Source organism: Argentina silus, assembly GCF_951799395.1.
Source record: "Argentina silus genome assembly, chromosome: Y".
NCBI lineage: Eukaryota > Metazoa > Chordata > Actinopteri > Argentiniformes > Argentinidae > Argentina > Argentina silus.
This window is the reverse complement of record NC_139654.1, coordinates 34,005,486-34,022,164: the sequence shown is the minus strand read 5'-3', so window position 1 is coordinate 34,022,164 and position 16,679 is coordinate 34,005,486.

Here is a 16,679-nt window from a genome sequence, read left to right as displayed (position 1 = left end):
AATAGACCCGGTCCGTGTCTCCATTTCCATCAGTGGTGGTGTGAGAATGACATCCTTGGGGGTGTCTTCTCTAGCGATGGAGTCCCCTGCCGCCTCAACCCTCTGCTTCCCCTCCGCATCAGGACCCCTCTCAGCTTTCGGGCCCAACCTGTTGTAACCTGGGTAACTCTGGAAGTGGTGCTCAGGCCGGGGAAAGGCCATACTAGACTCGCCCTCGGCGACAGTATGTGTGTGTGGGGGGGGGGGGGTAGTCTGTTGTGTGTGTGTAGTGTGTCGTCTGTATGTGTGTGTTTGAGTGTGAGTGTATGTGTGTGGGGGTTGTCTGTGCATGTGTGTGTGTGAGTTTGTGTCATCTGTGTGTGTGTGTGTGTGTAGTCTGTGCGTGTGTGTGTGTGAGTTTGTGTCGTCTGTGTGTGTGTGTGTTTTTGTGTACGGTCTGTGTGTGTGGGGGGGTGGTAGTCTGTGTGTGTGTGTGTGGGGGTCGTCTGTGTATGTGGGTGTCTGGGTGTGTTGTCTATTTGTGTGTGTGAGAGTTTGTGTCTGGTCTGTGTGTGTGTGTGTCTGTGTATGTGGGTGTCTGGGTGTGTTATCTATTTGTGTGTGTTTGTGCGTGTGTCATCTGTGTGTCTGTGTGTGTGTGTGTGTCTGTATGGTGTAGTGTGATGGAAAATACATTTGGAGCGCCCCCTAGCGTGTCTGGCTATTAGTGTGGAGTGCGCTCCCCGAATTCCTATGTAGCGAGAGATCTCTCTCTCTAGTGTTAATTAATGCTCTAATGTAATTACCTAATTATTACCTACTTGTTAGCATTTACACCTCTTCACATTACACCAATAATACCTACCATTAGGCTTTTAACTTAATGCAAAATGTCAATAGTGACTGTGGGGGGACATGCAGCGTTCGGCCTGTAGAGGGAGCTACAGGACCGTGGCCAGGGTTCGGAGGCGAGGCTGATTGCGCACCTGTTGCGAATGAAGCCTCGCTAACGAAAGGGTTTAAGAGGTGTGTGCCTCTGCTTTCAGGAGAGAGAACGGCGACTGGAAAGTCGCCGAGTGTTTTAAGGGCTGGAAAGCCAAAAGACGGAAATATAACGCTTTTCATAATAAACGGGACATTCCCTCATCACCACACTGCGTCCGCCTCTCTGTGAGCAAGGGACTTGTTACAGTGGCGCCCAACGTGAGGCACAGTGAAGGCGGAGGAAAAAGGAAATGGAGGCATTAAGCGCGGCCATCGGAGGGATGGCCCTCATACTGGAGCGGCAGGCTCAACTCCAGCACGAGCAGCAGTCCGCAATGGGAGAGATAGCGACGGCGAGGGCTGAGGACCGTGCCCTCCTCCGGGACATCGTCGGGGCCATCAAAGCGGGACCGGCGCCCGGGTCACCACAAGGTCCCCCCAAGGTACACCTACAGAAGATGGGGGACCTGGACTACCCGGAGGCGTTCCTGGCGGTGTTCGAGGGGACGGCGAGGATCTCGGGGTGGCAGGACGGCGAGTGGGCGTACCATCTGCTGCCCCTCCTGTTGGGCGAGGCGCAGCTCGCTGCCCACAGCCTGCCAACGGCCGCCAAGCGGGACTATCCCTCCCTCGCCCGGGCGATTCGGGACCGCCTGGGCCTCACCCCGGAGGAACACCGTCGCCGATTCCGGGCCCTGACGATGGAGGAGGGGAGCCGGCCCTTTGCCTACGCCCAGCGGCTGCGGGACAGCGCGCGGCGGTGGCTGGACCCAGGGAACAGCTCAACGGAGGAGGTCGGGGACCGAGTGGTCTTGGAGCACTTCCTCACGGGGCTCCCGGCCCGGACCGGCGCCTGGGTCCAGTACCACCGGCCCCAGGATCTCGCGGCCACCGTTACCTTGGCGGAGGACCATCTCTCCCTCCCGCCGCAGGAACCCCGGCGACCAACCCCAACCCCGCGCCAGGGGGCGGGGGGGCGGCGCCCGGAAGGAGCCGTGCTGCCGGAGGAGGAGAGGCCCGCGCCCGCCCCGAGGACGAGATGGCAGGGGCAGGCATGTCGAGAACCAGCTCTGGCCCCACGGGAAGCACCCCGAGCGGCGGGGGGGTGTGTTGGCAATGCGGACGGCCGGGCCATGTGCAGGCGAATTGCCCAGTGATGGAGGTGGGGCAGGTCGTCCGCATCGGCAACATACCGGGCCCTCCCCCCGGACCAGGACAGGTGTATTGTGTTCCGGTAAGGATACAACACGATACGCACCAGGCGTTCTTGGATTCGGGCTGCATGCAGTCCATGATCCAGGAGCGCCTGGTTCGACCGGGGGCATTGTTAAAGGCATCAAGGGTGTTGGTGAAGTGTGTGCATGGGGACATTCACGAATATCCTGTGGTCGCGATCGAGATTCATTTTGAGGGAAAAAAGCATAGTGTACAGGCGGCAGTTAGCCCGCGCCTCACGCATCCCCTTATTCTGGGTGTAGATTGGGAGGGGTTTCCTCAAGCGGTAAAGCGGGCTACCGGGGTGCGTGCACGACAGAGAGGGAGGTGTGAGGCGTGTAATGTGCTCTGTGCTGAGGCGGCGCCTCGCGACACTGCCGAGGAGCCGGAGCCGGCGCCGGCGGGGGGGTCTCAACCCGAGATTTCCCCGCCGAACTATCCGCTGCTAGGTGACTTCCCCCTCGAGCAGTCTCGTGACGAGACCCTACGATCAGCCTATTACCAAGTGATAGCGATTGATGGTACTTTGGTAAGGCCAGACACAGTACGCGCCCACCCCTATTTTGCGATTATCAGCGACAGGTTGTACCGAGTAAGTCGTGACTCACATAGCCAGGAGGAAGTAACCCAGTTGTTGGTTCCCCGTAGCCGCCGGGAAATGGTCTTCCAGGCGGCTCATTTCAACCCCATGGTGGGCCATTTAGGGTATGATAAGACACTAAACCGTATAATGGCTCGATTTTTTTTGGCCAGGAATTCGGGCAGAGGTGCGTAGGTGGTGCGCTTCTTGTCGCGAATGTCAGTTGGTAAATCCCCCAGCCATTCCACGAGCCCCCTTGCAGCCCTTACCATTGGTCGAGAACCCATTCGACCGCATTGCCATGGATATTATCGGGCCATTTGATCGGTGTACACAGGGATATCGATTTGTGTTGGTCTTGATAGATTACGCAACCCGATTCCCCCGAGGCAATACCGCTGCACAATATTTCTGCCAGGAGTGTAGCGCAGGCATTGTTTCAAGTAATCTCCCGCGTGGGAATCCCGAAAGAGATTATCACCGATCAGGGCACTAATTTTATGTCACGCACTCTCAGGGAACTGTACGGGTTGTTGAAAATCAAGGCGGTTCGAACCAGTGTTTACCACCCGGCCACTGATGGCCTTTGTGAGAGGTTCAATCAGACCTTGAAATCAATGATCCGGAAGTTTGTACACGAGGATAGTCGGAATTGGCATAAATGGCTAGATCCCCTGCTGTTTGCGGTACGGGAAGTCCCCCAAGCTTCCACCGGGTTTTCCCGGTCTGGAAGTCCCAAAATCAAAATTTAGGAGTCCGGTCGGTATTGATAACCATCTCTCTGCTAGCCAGGCCACGGACGTTGCAGATTTGCAAGCTAAATTTGCCGACGTGTTCTCGTCTACCCGGTCGGACTACGCTTATCGACCACCATATACAAACGCTGCCGGGTTTAACAGTACGCACGCGTCCCTATAGGTTACCGGTACACAAACGAGACATTGTGTGCAGGTAATTGGAAGCCATGCTGGAGCTGGGTGTGGTCGAGGAGTCCCGCAGTGACTGGTGTAGCCCCATCGTGCTTGTCAACAAGCCGGATGGGGCTATACGGTTCTGTGTGGGTTATAGACGGGTTAATGCGGTCTCCAAGTTCGATGCCTACCCGATGCCCCGGGTTGACGAGCTCTTGGACCGGCTTGGCACGGCCAAATATTTCACGACATTGGATTGAACGAAGGGATACTGGCAGATTCCACTCTCGCCGGTATCCCGGGAGAAGACTGCATTCTCCACTCCGCTCGGGCTATACCAGTTCACGGTGCTCCCTTTCAGGTTGTTCGGAGCCCCAGCCACTTTTCAGCGCCTCATGGACCGCATTCTCCCTATGCTGCGGCCTACCTGGATGACATTGTCATTCACAGTGACACCTAGGTGCAGCATGTGCAGAGTGTGGCGGCTGTTCTGCGGTCCCTGAGGCAGGCGGGGCTGACGGCCAACCCAAAGAAGTGCGTGATCGGGCGGAGGGAGATCCGGTATCTGGGGTACCACTTGGGTCGAGGGGAGGTGCGGCCGCAGATTGAAAAGACTGCGGCCATCGCTGCCTCTCCGCGGCCCAAGACGAAGAAAAAGTTGAGGGCCTTCCTGGGGCTGGCTGGCTATTACCGGCAGTTCGTGCCGGGATTTTCAGAGCTGGCCTTGATGGACCTCCCCCGGAAGGGTGCCCCGGATTCGGTCCAATGGTCGGGCCAGTGCCAGGGGTCGTTCGAGGCCCTTAAGGGCGCTCTTTGTGGAGAAACGGTCCTGTATGCGCCTGATTTTAACCTCCCTTTCTCCCTACAGACGGACGCGTCGGATAGAGGCCTGGGATCAGTGCTGACCCAGCAGGTGGAGGGGGCTGACCAGCCGGTGCTGTACCTGAGCCGCAAACGGTGGAGAAGGAGTGCCTGGCCATCAAGTGGGCGGTCGGCGCCCTCCGCTACTACCTGCTGGGTCGCGCTTTCACCCTCCACTCCGACCATGCTCCCCTCCAGTGGCTCCACCGCATGAAGGATGTGAACGCGAGGATCACTTGGTGGTATCTCGCGTTGCAGCCCTTCAACTTTTCGGTCGTGGCAGACTTCCTCTCCCGTGCAGGGGGGGGGAGTAGGTTGTCGGCCGTCGTGTCCCCGGCCTATGTTGGGCGGTGGGGGTATGTGGGGGGACATGCAGCGTTCGGCCTGTAGAGGGAGCTACAGGACCGTGGCCAGGGTTCGGAGGCGAGGCTGATTGCGCACCTGTTGCGAATGAAGCCTCGCTAACGAAAGGGTTTAAGAGGTGTGTGCCTGTGCTTTCAGGAGTGTTTTAAGGGCTGGAAAGCCAAAAGACGGAAATATAACCCTTTTCATAATAAACGGGACATTCCCTTTTCACCACACTGCGTCCGCCTCTCTGTGAGCAAGGGAGTTGTTACAGTGACTATATAGCTAACTGAAATAAATCACTAGATAACTATCATCCGTGCTTAGTTAAATAAGCCTTAGCTTTTAAAGTTACATTAATATTTTAACTATTTTAAATAGCTAACAATATTAATCATCTAATAAGCTTCAATAGAAATGTCACCGATAATCATTAATCAGCATAAACACTTTCACATCAGGCTAATGTAAACCTTTTTTTCCATGACCTTACTTTCAGTATCAAACTTATCAATATCATTAACCCAATGAAATGCAAGTCTTCAACAGAAATACGTTTCAACTATTTACTGAAAAATATAGTATTTACATATAAACAAGTAAAAAAAGTAAAATGATTTGGTTTGGCTTTTCAAGTGCAATTCAAATGAACACAGTTCAGTTCAATGACCACACATTCAGTTTCACCTGAAGCTAAAGCTAAGCCGGCAAATGACTAAATAAATGCTCAATGAAATGAATGGGTACCCAAACCGCAAGTCACAGTCAAAGGAGGACACGTGGCAGGCCCGTAACGTTGCTTGGGATCGTGGAGACCTTAAACAAAATGGTCGCTTCGCACCGTTGTGCAGCAAACAAAAGAAACTCACTGCCGTAGTGCTGGTCGTTGTCGTTGTTGTCATCCACACCGCGGCAACGCGGTTCTGGCGATGCTGGTGGTTGAAGACGTCGTCCGACAGCAAAGCAGATATGGTTCTGGAGATAAGTGCTTCCTCAGACGAAGGGCAACCGAGCAGGCTACTTGCTGGCAAAGTCCTCTTAGCTAAATCACGCTGACTAGCCGTCTGCTCTTTCTCCTTGGTGAAGACTCTAACCGGGTTCTTCAAAACCGTCAACTATTACACTGTAAACTTCAAGTAAAATGTCTATAAACTCACTCTTCGTGCAGTCTTAAAGCACATTTACTATACCACGCATTCACTTGGTGTTTTACCAACTTCTAACGTGGCAGTCCACAGCGCAGTTCTCACTCATGTCTCTCTCTTTCTCCATCCGGTCTCGTTCTTCCCGCGTCCTCCCAACGTTCGTCTTCCTGCCACTTCCTGAACTTTCCCCCCCGACTCCTGATTGGTCCTCACTCCAGGTAAGTGCATTTTAACTAATACATATTTTTAATGCATGTAAACATTATTTAAACATTTTTGACATTCTGGAAAACATGTTTGAAAAAAAAAAAAAAAAAAAAAAAAAAAAATACAATGAGTTTAGGAAATACCCAAAATTCCCATAGGGCTACACATTCATAGAACTATTTTCAGGTTAAACACTTTCATATGACTGATACAACTTGTGTAACTACTGTGATTACATTTTCTCTTGTCACACCTCTAAAGTTCTATAGCCATTGTTCTAAGAAGCACTGTATAATTTACCATGTGAACAGCGGTGGTTTCGGAGGGAGTGGTGAGAGAGAGCAATAATGGGGGGACAGGCGCATCCTGCCGATAGGTGTGAAATGTTGAACGCCGATTAATCAGTAAGAAAGCGCTGATTGATCAGTAAGAGAGTCTCCCCATTGTTCATTCTCTCCCGCCCTTTCTCACGTAAGCACAAGCCCATCAGCCGATAGCCTTGGCGGTGCCTACTATTATGTTCCAACTGTATAAAAGACAAACCTGATCATTGTCTCTTCAGACTTGCGCTGAACGGAACCCCGGATCTACGCTGGGCTGCTGTTACGCTCTTGTCTCTTGTTTGCAAGCAATAAATACCGGACTCAGATATTGTGGCTACTCGGGATTTGTTTCTTGATTCTTACCTCCGAAGAGCTGAAGTACAGAGTGGTTAATCCTAGACTTCCACCACAGTAGTGTGTGTGTGTGTATGTATGTGTGTGTGTGTGGGGGGTAGTCTGTTGTGTGTGCGTGTGTAGTCTGTGTATTGTGTGTGTGTGTGTCTGTGTGTGTGTCTCTGTAGTCTGTGTGTGTGTGTCTGTAGTCTGTGTGTGTGTGTTTTCTGTGTTTGTGTGTGTGTGTGTTCCTGTAGTCTGTTGTTTGTGTGTGTGTGTCTGTGTAGTCTGTGTGTGTGTGTGGTGTGTTTGTTTGTGTAGTCTGTGTGTGTGTGTGTGTGTGTCTGTAGTCTGTGTGTGTGTGTTTTCTGTGTGTCTGTAGTCTGTGTGTGTGTATGTACAGTGGGGGAAATAATTATTTGATCCCCTGCTGATTTTGTTAGTTTGCCCGATTACAAAGAAATGAGCGGTCTATAATTGTTATGGTACTTTTATTTTAACAAATAGACACAGAATATCAACAAAAAAAGTCCAGAAAAACATATTATATAAAGTTATAAATTAATTTGCATTTGATCGAAGGAAATAAGTATTTGATCCCTAAGCAAAACATGACTTAGTACTAGGTGGAGAAACCCTTGTTGGCAAGCACAGAAGTCAGACGTTTCTTGTAGTTGGTCACCAGGTTTGCACACATCTCAGGAGGGATTTTGGTCCACTCCTCTTTACAGATCCTCTCCAAATCCTGAAGGTTTCAAGGCTTTTGCTTGGCAACTCGAAGCTTCAGCTCCCTCCACAAATTTTCCACAAATAGGATTAAGGTCTGGAGACTAGCTAGGCCACTCCATGACCTTAGTGTGCTTCTTCTTGAGCCACTCCTTTGTTGCCTTGGCCGTATGTTTTGGGTCATTGTCATGCTGGAAGACCCATCCACGACCCATCCTCAGTGCTCTGGCTGAGGGAAGGAGGTTCTCGTCCAAGATCTTAGGGTACATGGCCCCGTCCATTGGCCCCTCAATGCAATGAAGTCGTCCTGTACCCTTAGCAGAGAAACAACCCCAAAGCATAATGTTTCCACCTCCGTGTTTGACAGTGGGGATGGTGTTCTTGGGATTGTCGCATTCAGCATTTCTCTCCCTCCAAACACGAAGAGTCGAATTTATGCCAAAGAGTTCTATTTTGGTCTCATCTGACCACATCACCTTCTCCCAAGCCTTCTCTGAATCATTTAAGTGTTCATTGGCAAACTTCAGATGGGCCTGTACAGTCATGAGAAAAAGTTAGGACACCCCCCAAAATATTAAGTTATTCTCTTAAAAATATGGACATATCAATATGTTATCTTCTTTCTAACAATGTCTATAGATAAAGGGGATGTAATTGAACAAAAAACTATGAAAATGTAACTTTGTAATCATTTATTTAACGAAAAATTAACAATAATGCCAATTCCTACTGAGGAAAAAGTTAGGACACCCTATGCCCTAATAGCTAGTATTGCCCCCCTTGGCTGAAATAACCTCAATTAGACGTTTCTTATAACTGTCTACAGGTCTCTGACATCAATTGGGAGAAAGTTTTTCCCACTCCTCCTTGCAGAATTCTTTCAGCTGTGTGATGTTCGAGGGGTGTCTTGCATGCACAGCCAGTTTCAAATCAATCCACAGCATCTCAATAAGATTAAGATCCGGGCTTTGACTTGACCATTCCAGAACTCTCAATTTATTTTTCTTGAGCCATTCCTTGGTAGATTTACTGGAATGTTTTGGGTCATTGTCATGTTGCATGGTCCACATCTGCTTCAGCTTCAACTGTCGAACAGATGGTCTCACATTTTCCTCAAGCACCCTCTGATACAATACAAAATTCATAGTGGATTCTATGATGGTGAGCTGACCAGGCCCTGCTGCAGAAAAGCAGCCCCAAACCATGACATTTCCACCCCCATGCTTCACAGTTGGTATGAGGTTCTTGTTCTCAAATGCTGTCTTGGTTTTGCGCCAAACATGTTTACTCTTACTGTGCCCAAATAGTTCAACTTTGGATTCATCTGTCCAAAGCACATTGTTCCAGAAGTTCTGGTCTTTCTCTAGGTGTTCTCTGGCAAACTTTAGTCTTGCCCTGATGTTTTTTTTTGACAGCAGGGGTTTCCTCCTTGCACACCTCCCATGTAATGCAAACTTGTTCAGTCTCTTTCTTATGGTGGATGCATGTACTTTGACATCAATTGTGGCAAGAGATACCTGTAGGTCTCGTGATGACATTCTGGGATTGTTGGAGACTTCTTTAAGCATCTTTCGGTCAGCTCTTATGCTGAACTTGCTTGGGCGGCCTGACCTGGCCATGTTGGTGGTGGTTTTAAATGTTCTCCACTTGTAAATTATTTTCCGGACAGTGGAATGGCCAATTTCGAATAGTTTGGAGATCTTTTTATATCCCTTCCCAGACTCATATGCATCTACAATTTTTCTTCTGAAGGCCTCAGAGAGCTCTTTTGATCTCGCCATGGTGATGCAACTCACTTCAACAATCAAGAGCAAACCAAACTAAATATCTGAGGCTTAAATAGGACAGGCTCCTCCAAAATCCTCTGTAACGATGTTCTAATCATTTGCACCTGATGTGGTGCTCTTTATTATAATTTTAGGCATTTTAAGTGGAACTAAATGTGGGGGTGTCCTAACTTTTTCCTCACAAGAAGATTGCATTTCTATTAATTACATTTTACCAATCATTTTTTAAATAATTTGTTTCAGTTGTATTTGTTTAGTTATATTACCTCAATTTTTCAATATTGTTCAAATGAATATCAAATGTCCATATGTTTGAATATGTTGAAGAAGACAAAGGTTTTCATAGGGTGTCCTAATTTTTTCTCATGACTGTACATGTGCCTTCTTGAGCAGGGGGACCTTGCGGGCACTGCAGGATTTCAATCCGTTACGGTGTAGTGTGTTACCAATGGTTTTCTTGGTGACTGTGGTCCCAGCTGCCTTGAGATCATTACCAAGCTCCTCCTGTGTAGTTCTGGGCTGATCCCTCACCCTTCTCATGATCATCCTTACCCCACAAGGCGAGATCTTGCATGGAGCTCCAGGCCGAGGGCGATTGATGGTTATTTCTTCCATTTTCTAATAATTGCACCAACAGTTGTCTCCTTCTCACCAAGCTTCTTGCTGATGGTCTTGTAGCCCATTCCAGCCTTGTGCAGGTCTACAACTCTTACCCTGATGTCCTTTGAATGTTCTTTGGTCTTGCCCATGGTGGTGGAGAGGTTGGAATGGAAGAGATTGATTCTATTGACAGGTGTCTTTTATACCCATAACAAGCAGAGATTAGGAGTACTTTTCCTAAAGTGACAGGACTAATCTGTGTGCCTCATGGGCATATAACCGGTCTGTATGAGCCAGAATTCTTGCTGGTTTGTAGGGGATCAAATACTTATTTCCTTCGATCAAATGCAAATTAATTTATAACTTTATATAATGTTTTTTTTCTGGACTTCTTTGTTGATATTCTGTCTCTATTTGTTAAACTAAAAGTACCATAACAATTATAGACCGCTCATTTCTTTGGAATCGGGCAAACTAACAAAATCAGCAGGGGATCAAATAATTATTTCCCCCACTGTACATTCACGGTAAATGATACGTACATCACATTTTTAGTCGATTCAGGAGCAACAAACTCAGTGATCAAATTAAGTGCATTCCCCACTCCACCCAAACTCAGTGGTAGATATGCATACTCTGTTGGTGCATCAGGCGAGTCTGTAAAAGAACATTACACAACCCCACTGACATGTCAGGACACAGTTCAGGGTCACTTTAAACACTCATTTCTACTATCACACTGTTGTCCCATTAATCTTATGGGAAGAGAGCTGATGTGTAGATTAGGGATCATCCTCGTTTCCACACCTGAAGGGGTAGTTGTGACCAGAACAAACGGTAACCACACACTAGACTGCCACAGTTTTGTACAACACAGCCACGACTCACTGCTGTATGTGTATGAATGGAAGCTGGGTAGGACAGGAAATGACACGCTAGTGCAGCAAGCAAAAACATTTACACAAGAGAAGGACACACAGTACATGCAACCAGAAGACTTACACTGCACAGCATATGTAAGCAGAGGACAAGACACAGCATATGAGAAACAATGGTATCGGACAGGTTATGAGCATGAAAAGCTAACGTTAAGTTGTATGTATTGGAATAACCATAGATGTGCAATTTCTGTCAAGCTCCTAGAAAAGAAACAGGGTAATGTGAATTCAACATCACCATCTCTCTCTCATGCACACTGTCCAGAGTATCCTGCACCGTTCCATGTACCTGGCTCTCACCCACATGTGTCACTTGCCAAACACAAAAAGGATGACTGGCAGGATCTGGGTCCATGGGTAAGACGATGTGTTCAGGACTCAGGTAAGTGGGAAAATACAGCAAATGCAAAAATCTAATGGAACCATGACTTGAAGGTTTTCAAACAAAGTGTTTGTTCTATAGTGCATGCAAGTAGAACTGTAGAACTGGTACCAGAGAGCTCAGATATGTTTCAACAGGTAAAAAGTGACGTCACAACCAAACCAGATCTAAACCCATCAGACTTGCCGGCCCTCAAGGAAGTTCCAAATTCCCTATGGGCACAGGGCAAACATGATGTGGGCCTAATAAAAAATGCAGAACCAGTAGTGATTATTCCCAAATCAGACTACAGACCATGTCAGAAACAGTATCCACTTAGGAAAGACGCAATTGATGTGAGTCTCCGACAATCTACAATAAATGTTTAAAAGACAGCTTGTCAACACTCACTCTAGGAAGTGCACTCCTGCAATATGTTGATGACCTGATGATTTGTAGTCCAACACAGGAACAATGCGAGGCTGACACTGTTAAACTTTTAAAACACTTAAAAGCGGAAGGTCATAAGGCTAGCATATCAAAATTACAGTTTGTCAAAGAAAAGGTTGTTTTCCTAGGGCATGTGATCACAGCAGAGGGCAAATCCCTCTCCCCTAAAAGAGTTCAAGCAATCCAAGACATTCCGAAACCACAAACTAAGAAACAAGTTATGTCGTTCTTAGGTATGTGCTCTTATTGCAGAGCATTCATTCCCCACTATTCTGTTATGGAGGCACCACTCAATGCTATGATCCACGGTAAAGGCCTAACAGCTAGCAGCAGAACTGTTTGGACTTCTGAAGCTGAGCAATCATTTAACGACTTGAAACTGACGTTACAGACGACTCCCACACTGGGACTACCTAATTCTGACAGACCATTCACACAGACTTTGGACGAAAGGAGAGGTTGTATGACATCTGTGCTCCTACAGGAACATGGTGGGAGACTTAGGCCAGTGGCTTATTTCTCAGCCAAACTTGACCCTGTGGCAGCTGGACTCCCTGCATGCTTAAGGGCAGTGGCAGCTGCAGAAAAAGCTGTGATGGCTTCAAGGGACATTGTAGGATATTCTGATCTAACCCTTTTTGTCCCACATGCTGTGTCTATGATCTTGCTTGAACAGAAAACATCCCATCTCTCGGCAGCACGTTGGCTGAGATACACAACGACCTTACTAGACATGCCTAACGTTTCAGTAAAAAGGTGTACTGTTCTTAACCCTGCTACCCTTCTCCCAACAGAAGACGACGGCAAACCACATAACTGTGTTGTTTCCATTTCACAGATCTGTTCCCCAAGGACGGACCTTAGGGAAACGCCCATCCCTAACGCCGATCTAGACCTGTTTGTGGACGGATCTGTATCACGTGACTTAGACACAGGCATCAATAGAGTTGGGTATGCTGTGGTAACATCACATGACACATTAAAATCTGACTCCTTACCATCAAACCTCTCAGAGCAAGCTGCAGAACTAATTGCGCTCACAGAAGCATGTAAATTGGCTGAAAACAAAACTGTCAACATCTATACAGACAGTAGATACGCATTTGGCGTAGTACACGATTTTGGCGCCCTGTGGAAACAGACAGTTCTTAACCTCCACAGGGAAACCCATAGCTCATCACAAACTTGTGTCTGCTCTCCTCGATGCTGTTCTGCTTCCCTTATCAATTGCTGTGGTCAAATGTGAAGCTCACACACGGAACACTGATGAAGTGTCATTGGGTAACGCTCATGCTGACAAACAAGCAAAGGCTGCAGCCCAAAAACCATATGATGACTCTTCTTTCTCTCTCCTAAATGACAGCACACCTGCCCCTTCCTTGACTTACAGGAAATCCAGAGGAAGGCTCTACCAGACGAAAAGTCCACCTGGAGGAAGAATGGCTGTGTGGTAACAGAGGGTGTCTGGTATTGTCCTGACAACAAACCATGTCTGCCTAAGTATATGTGTAACAGGGTCCTAGACACAGGGGCGGACTCAGTAGGTATTTTAAGGGTAATTCCCGTTTATTAACCTTTTTTCCATTCGTTGGTTCTGGTCGACTTTTCAGTCCTCCAATCCCTCGTCGACCTCTCAGTCGATGCTCTCCAGCCCTTCTACTGAAAGCAGAGGCACACATATCTTAACCCTCGTATTGTCTTCACTTTTTGGACCCTTTGGAAGTCTTCGGGTCAAATTGACCCGGGACATTATTGGGGCTTTAAAAGCAATACAAAAATACAAATTTCCATTCAAAACTCTTTAACATATATTGTCTTTATCTCAATTCCAAACAATATAGATAACATGTATGATTAATATTTGCAATTAATCTCTGCTAGATCATATTTCACAGTGGAAGTGTAATTCGTTTTTGTGATAAAGTTATAATTTATGTAAAAAATCTGCTATAATAAGGACTTGGGTGGAATGCTTATCTCTGAAAAGTTGAAATGAAACAATGTTTTCATTGATGTTTATTATTTTTGAGGAGATATTCTCATTTGATTTTCATCTTTATCTTATTATAATCAAAGCTGTGAAAAGCAAATACAGGTGATGAACGACAATAGAAACACAAGAACCAAACTTAGATCGATTTAGTCACTGGATATGAAATACATCTCTCAAAAATGTCTCAAAAATAATTTGAGATGATTTACAATAAATAGAAACACAAAACATGAACGAAATGTACACTGCTTTATTCACTGTCAATGAAATACAGTACACTGAAAAATACATCTTTCAAACAATTCTGAAATAATATTGGATACATACAATTTGAGAGTATGTGTACTACAGATGTACTTTTAGCAGTTTCTGCATGTGGTTTGTGTCTTTGAGTCCTTTGAGGGTTCACACACCTCGCTGTGCTTCCTCTTGTTGCCACCAGCTGCAATCTAGAATAATGAAAATACTTTATTAGTTCAGGATTTTTTTCCCACCACATCTTCTAATAGTCAATTTCAATTTGACCCACATACATACAGAGATACTCAGAAACATACACACACACACACACACACAGATACATGCACACATAAACAACAACAACAACAGGACACTTACTTCAGGCACTGGAGGTTGTGGTTGTGTGGGTCGTGCAGGTGGGACAGCAGGAGCCTCCTCCACCCTCCTCACTATGGCTAGAGAAGCTGGGTTCCTGGGCACATGTTGTCTCCTCTGTATGTGCGGTGTCACCAGTGCTCATAAGCATCACATTTTTGCCCTTTTTGGGTATGTAGGATACCAGGGCCATGTTGGCCGTAAACACAAAGTGGGAGGAATGGACTGGCCTGTTCGTTACAGTTAGAAGCTGAGGTGGGAGCTCTGTCTTATTTTTTCTGACTGTTCCACCCATTGTCAGCTTTCTTTTGAGAAGTTCCTGTCCCGGGCTGTACGATGTGAAAAAATTATCCCAAGTGATGTTGTGGCCACTGAGGCCCTGTGACATATCCAGTACCACCCGTGTCCCCTGGTGTCTCTCAGGGTCTCCTCCCTCTGGCTTCCCAGAATGTTTTGTAACAACATTGTGCAGATTCTGTGTGTGTGTGTGTGTGTGTTTGTATGTGTGTGAGTGAGTCTGTGTGTCTCTGTGTATATGCGGGTCAAATTGACCCGAAGACCTTGTGAAGGACATAAATGTGTAGGGGGGGTGTAGCATGTGCACTCAATGATTTTTTTTTCTTTGACATGTTCTTCACAGTAAATAAGCCAAGGCCATGGAGTTTCAGGTTGAAAAAATGTTTCCTTGTATATTTTTTCTTCAAGTAAAGATTTAAAACGGGTCAATTTGACCCGAAGACCACACAAGGGTTAAACCATTCGTTAACGAGGCTTCATTCGCAACAGGTGTGCGATAAAGCCTCGCTTCCGCAGCACCCTCTACAGGCCGAATGCTGCATGTCCCCCCACAATATGTTTCCCCATTTTGCAAAATTGACACATGGTCAAGACCACGTGTCAAAAGGGGGGATGTTAGCATCCATTAACCAACACTGGTACACAAAAGGGTTCGCAATATTCTCACAAAGATTCTGTGAAGCATGTATAATTTGTGCAGCTCACAATCCTGGCAGAGGGGTTTCCACCCCGCAAGCAGCACACCCACCTCCAGACAGACCATTTGACCATCTCCAAATGGACTTCATTGAACTCACCCCAAGCGAAGGTAAAAAGTATTGTTTGGTAATGTGTGACATGTTCTCAAAATGGACAGAGGCCTTCCCAACAAGTAAAGCTGATGCAGCAGCAGTTGCCAAGGCTCTGATAAGAGAGGTCACACCAAGATGGGGTATTCCAACAAACATTTCTAGTGATAACGGCTCACATTTTGTGAATGCAACATTAAGGGAGGTGGGAACATACTTTGGCATTGATATGAGACAACACTGTGCGTATCACCCTGCCAGTGGCAGAGCAGTTGAAAGACAGAACGGAACCTTGAAAAACAAATTGGCAAAATGTTGTGCTGAGACAAGATTAACCTGGATGAAGGCACTCCCAATTGTGCTCCTCCAAATGAGAGCACGGGTCAGACCAAAATATGGGCTAAGCCCATTTGAAATTCTATTTGGGAGACCAATAGAAACAGGCATTGGACCATGCCAGAGACAGCTCCCATCCACAGACCAATGTGAAGATGAAATGTTAAGATACTGTGCTAACCTCTCTTCTACCCTTAGAGACATTCACAAACAGGTAGGAGACGGCCTACCCAGATCAGCTGAGGGTCCACTCCATGACCTCAAGCCAGGTGATCACGTGATGGTGAAAGACTTCAGACGAAAGAATTGGGCTACACGTCCTTGGCAAGGACCATTCCAAGTGCTCCTGACCACCCACACCGCAGTAAAAGTTGCAGAGAGAGCTATGTGGATCCATTGCAACCACTGCAGACGAATCAAGACGACACCAGAGGACGCCAGACCAGAATAAACGACGCTCTCAAGCCAACAGGACAGGGAGACAATCGGTCGTGCCCTGGTCTCAACAAGTGGAATGCCAATCCACCAACTGTCGAGAAAACTACACTCTCAAACCAACAGGACAGGGAGACAATCGGTTGTGCCCTGGTCCCAACAAGTGGAGTGCAAATCCACCAACCGTAGGGAATTCCCTGCTGCAACAATACGTCCAGATACCCCAGCAATATGAACAAATGACCGCATCACCTGACCTTTATCCAGATCTGTATTCCACTCCTGAGTGGATTCCTCCCTATCATGATGATGATGATGACACTGATACAGTATAAATGAACAGTATAAAATGTGATCCCTTTTGCCAACCGCAGTATAAAATGCTTTTTACAACATAGAGTTTCTTCAACTCACAAAAACAGCCAACGCTGAGATAAGTTTTTCTGTTTGTTCGACTATGAAGTCATTGC